The following is a 6,000-nucleotide window of genomic DNA, read 5'->3' as shown; positions in this document are numbered from 1 at the left end:
AATACACTAAGCAAATTAAAGGTACAATTTTTTTACGGGGCATTTTAAAAAATAATCCTAAAAGATAAGATGTTTGCTGATCACGTTGTAAACTGTCCCAGGCTTCTTTAGCTTTTGTCCAGATAAGTTGTTTGGCGTTGCAAGGCCAAGAAAATTTTCCATCAAAAATAGATAAATTACGCTAATACCAAAAGTACCATTAAGCATGAATGAATATGGTCCCCCATGGAATACCTTCCAAGAACACCGTACTCTGCATATTGTTTAATATCCAGACTTGTAGACCTTGCATAAAAAAAATCCTCTGTTACCAAGTCGGGAAAAAAGGATAGCCACGTCCGTTTAACTCTGCTGCAATCACGTAGTACATGAATTAACTGCTCCTCAAAGTACCCACAGCTTAAACATACAGGAGAAGATAATAATCCCCGGTTTTGTAACCAAAAAGCAGTTGGTAAGAAATCATGTAATACCCTCCAGACAAACATCCTTACCTTGCTGGATGAGTTTAAAGCCCAAACTTTCTTCTAACATATCATTAGTTGGGTAGGATCAGATATTTGCATCTCATATGCAGACTTAACTGTGAACATACCTGTGCTAGAGTGCAACCAGTAGGAGTCATCCATTTCCTCACCTGATGAATCTATCATCACTGCAGAGACCATGAGAATTAAATTTTGAGGGAGCAATTGCTTGACTGTTTCCAAGTTTCATCTCTCGTATTCATCACAAAAACTCGCCACTGGAAGTTCAGCTTCAACCATGGTTAGCGTGTTACACGCTATGTAAAAAATCTGTAACAAGTCATAGTTAGCTTGTTACACACTATGTATAAAAATATGTGATAAGTCATATACAAAAACTTGTGACAAGTTATGGTTAGCTTGTTACACCTCATATACAAAAACTTGTGAAAAGCCATGGTTAGATTATTACACGTCATGTTGAAAAAACATATTGTTGTTACACACCATGGTTAAAAAAAGTTGTTACACGTCATGTTGAAAAATAAATATTGTTGTTACATGTCATGTTGAAAAAATATTATTGTTACACAATATATTCAAAAACATTTTGTTACACTTTAATGCCTAAAATGTTGTTACTTACGAATCAAAACTTCAAATCCTCTTAACTTTTTTTTTGTTTTTTTTTTTAACAATTTGACACAGATTAAAGTATTTCTAACATGTTTTCATAAATTAAAATATAAATATTTTTTATCTAAAACACCTACTTTAACTAAAAAAAAATTTCTTTGAAAACCTAAATTTATAAATTTTAAAATTTTGAGTTTATTGATATCTAGGTCCCGAATTAATTCAATTAAAAACTATTTCATACATTTGTGATTATTTCTATTGTTTTAATTTTATCCAAAATACCTAAAATTTGAATTTTTTAAACAACCACCCATTCAAGTACGTCAAAATCATTGTTTAGTGTCTTAAAAGCGTAAGAAAGAGAAATCTGAAAACGCGAGAGAGAGAAATCGGAAGCATAGCAGACGAATGCCGAACAGAGAAATCGATAAAATTTGAGAGACTGAGATGGTGAGAGAGAAATCAGAAGTACAAATGAAGAGAAATTGTGAGAAATTGTGATGAATGGTTTAATTTATTTGAAATAGTTTAAAGAGTATTTTCGTCAAGTTATGACTAAATATGGTTAAAAACAATTAAATTTATTTTGATGATTGTTTTTAAAATGTGTTTATCAGGAAAGGTCATTTCTCACAATTTTTTTCTTTTTTTTAATTCACCGACGACAACTGTAATGAATGATACATAAATTGTTTGATTTGTTTAAATAAAAGTAACTCAGTTTATAATTGGGACAGGGTAAGAGGAATGCTTTTAGAAGTTTGTAATTTTATAATATGGTATCATCTATACACAAAATTTATTGATTTAATTTTGATTAATTAAATACATAAAAATGATTATATTTTTTTATTATTATTATTAAATTTGAATTAGGTTATTTTTTAACAAATATCCATATTATTTTAAACTAAATAAATATTTTAATAGAATATTATTAAAATATTGTAGTTAGGTACGAGAGAGCTATGTATATTATATTTATGATCCTGTTCAGGTACAAATACTTTTAATATTAGTAATACTATGCATATTCTCATTGTTACACAAAAGAAAACAAAATTGGTAAGCCTTGATAGAAAAGACAAAATAAAAAAAAAAAGAAAAGAAAGGAAAGGAACTTTTATATATATATATATATATATAAAATGCATGTACGTGTGTTAAAATCTTTACATAATTTCAATGATTTTTTACTCCAAAGCAGTATCTGTAGATTTAAAAAAAAAATTATACTTGTAATACATAATGCATATTTTGCTGTAAAAAAATCTAAATACTCTGATACATATATTGTATTATGAAATCATTCATATTTGTACAGATTTTGTGTAACATATCATAAACTAAAAAAAGAAATCTTTAGTTATGGGCTTCATAGATTTCCTTCATATATAAAGTACTTAAAGTAATCATGAACTTATCAGTACTGAAAAAATGATTTAGCATGTAATTTTGTGATTGCAGTGAATTGGGGAACAAATGAAGCTTGGCCTGATCAAGTATTACACTCAGATTTTGGTGTAAAAATTATTAAAAAGTGCATAAATGAATGTAAGTCATATACTTTACGGTTGCTATTTTAGTAGATCTTTTACGTAAAAAATTTATAGATTTGATTACTGGTCACCGTATATCACTGCAATTAATTAACGTTAAAAATCAGTATTCTATGATCCTGTGACTTTAACATGACAACGTTAGAGTAAGTTGAACCATCTTCAAAGTGGAAAACGTGTGCTTTTGAACCCATTTAAATGACGTACACGTAACATGAAGAATCCGTAGAGGAAAAGATAAATTAAAGGTATAATGTTCAAATAAGTTTCTAAATTATTCAAAAATATTTAAACAAGTTTTTATTCTTTTATTACGTTCAATCAAATCATTATATTTATATTTTGGATCAAATAAGTCCTTATATTTTGTATGACTAATGATTGACTAATTACTATTGAGAAAAATGTCGCTTGTCGTTTTATATCCATATGACACTGATATGACATTGATATGAAAAGTGAAAAATATCATATAATCATGTTATCATACTAAATTATCATGTCATGTCATAATCAATTATGATACATCAATATGTTATATCATAATTAATTATAATATTTTAATATATCACGTCAGCGTCACGCGACATAAAATAACAAATGATATTTTAATTAAATAATCATTAATAACAAGAGCTTATTTGACTCAAAATTAAAAATATAAAAATTTATTTAACTCAAAATAAAAGTATAAAGATTTAATTGAACATAATAAAAATATAATAACTTATTCAAATTTTTTTGAATAATTTAAATTTTTTTTTGTATATTATACTTAAATTAGAGCTAGGAAATAGTTTTTTTATTCAAAAAGCTAAGGGGAGAAGTTGAGTGACGCGGAGAGAGGGGAACAATAATTGTGCGCGAGCCTTTTAAAGTCTAATGTCACTTTTTCTTGTTTTCATATTTAAAGTCTAATGACCACAATAAGCATTTTATAATCATATTACTTAACACAATTAAATAAAATTAAGATATTTTATACTTCAATTCTAATAATTAAACTACTACTTATAATAAATTCGAATGATGATATTAAAGAACTCATTATTCAAACTTTATTTTAGCCCAAATCAAGCTTATTGGCTATTGTTTAGCCTATCGTCAAAAAAAAAATCAATTAGATCAAAATGTAGTTTCATCAAATTTTTTTACGCATTTTATTGCTGCTATTTCTTAACCAAACGCTGTTCATTTATTGAGGTTAGACTAATATTTAATTTAATTTAGTTTCTACCTATTTTTTAATTATGTCAAAGAAATTAAAACTACACAACTTTTTTAACTTGTGCTTAAAAAAAATATTGTAGTTAGGTACGAGTAGGATATGTATATTATATTTATGATCGTGTTCAGGTACAAATATTTTAAAGAACTTATATATATATATATATATATATAATGTGTGTACGTGTGTTAAAATCTTTATATAATTTCTATGTTTTTTACTCCAAAGCAGTATTTGTAGATTTTACAAAAAAAATTTATACTTGTAAAACATAATGCATATTTTACTTTAAAAAATCTAAATACTCTGATACGTATATTGTATTATGAAGTCATTCATATTTGTACGGATTTGTGTAACATATCATAAACTAAAAAAAGAAATCTTTAGTTTTGCGCTTCATAGATTTCCTTCATATATTAAGTAATCATGAACTTATCAGTACTGAAAAAATGATTTAGCATGTAATTTTGTAACTGCAGTGAATTGGGGAACAAATGAAGCTTGGCCTGATCGAGTATTACATTCAGATTTTGGTGTAAAAATTATTAAAAAGTGCATAAATGAATGTAAGTCATCTACTATACAATTGCTATTCTAGTGCATCTTTTACATCAAAAATTTATGAAATTGATTACTGATCACGGTATATCACTGCAATGAATTAACGTTGAAAACCGATGCTCTGTGATCCCATTACTTTAACATGACAATGTTAAAATAAGTTAAACAATCTTTAAGGTGGAAAATGTGTACTTTTTGACCCCATTTAAATGATGTATACGTAACATGAGGAACCCCGTAGATGAGGGGATAAATTAAAAGTATAATGTTCAAATAAATCTATAAATTATTTAAAAATATTTAAATAAGTTTTAATTATTTTATTACATTCAATCAAATTCTTATATTTTTATTTTGGATCAAATAAACCATTATAACTAATGATTGACTAATTATTATTAATAAAAATATTACTTATCTTTTTTTATTCATATAATATTGATATGAAAGGTGAAAAATATTACATAATCATGTTATCATGTTAAATTATCATATCATGTCATAATCAATTATGAAACATCAATATGTTACATCATAATCAATTATAATATTTTAACATACTAGTCAACGTCACGCAACATAAAATAACAAATGACATTTTGATTAAGTCAGTCAATTATTAATGATAAGAGTATATTTGAGTAAAATAAAAAATATAAAAACTTATTTAACTTAAAATAAAAATATAAAAATTTAATTAAATATAATAAAAATATAATAACTTATTCAAATTTTTTTTGTACGTTATACTTAAATTAGAGCAAGGAAATAGTTTTTCTGGTTCCAAAAGCTACGGGGAGAAGTTGACTTACGCGGGGAGAGGGGAACAATAATTGTACGCGAGCCGCTTAAAGTCTAATGTCACTTTTCTTGTTTTCATATTTAAAGTCTAACGACCACAATAAGCATCTTATAATCATATTACTTACACAATGAAATAAAATTGAGATATTTCATACTTAAATTCTAATAATTAAACCACTACTTATCATTGATTCGAATGATGATATTAAAGTACTCATTCTTTAAACTTTTTTTTAGCCCAAATCAAGCTTATTGGCTATTGTTTAATGTTTAGCCTATCGTAAAAAAAAAAAAATCAATTAGACCAAAATGTAGTTTCATCAATTTTTTTTACGCATTTTATTGCTGCTATTTCCTAACTAAATGCTGTTCATTTATTGAGGTTAGACTAATATTTAGTTTCTACCTATTTTTTATTTATGTGAAAGAAATTAAAACTACACAATTTTTTGAACTTGTGCTTAAAAAAATCGCGAGTAAGAGAAAACCATGATTATATTTTTTTGTTTTTATATTCTCGCGCAAAGTTTTTGTGGTAGTTTGTTACGCGCGGCTAGCCACTATTTATTACATAAGTGGGGCTTCCTCCTTTCGTCACGGAAAAGCTATAGAGAAAACATATTGAATAAAAAAATAGAGAGGTTGAAAGAGGCCCGTGTGCAACGCATGGATCATAATTCAATTATTATAATACTAGTGTTAGGTTTTTTTTTTTTATTATTGTATGAAAAAGAAGACG

The sequence above is a fragment of the Theobroma cacao genome, chromosome 9, assembly GCF_000208745.1.
Source record: "Theobroma cacao cultivar B97-61/B2 chromosome 9, Criollo_cocoa_genome_V2, whole genome shotgun sequence".
In the NCBI taxonomy this organism is placed as follows: domain Eukaryota; kingdom Viridiplantae; phylum Streptophyta; class Magnoliopsida; order Malvales; family Malvaceae; genus Theobroma; species Theobroma cacao.
This window is presented reverse-complemented; position numbering follows the sequence as displayed.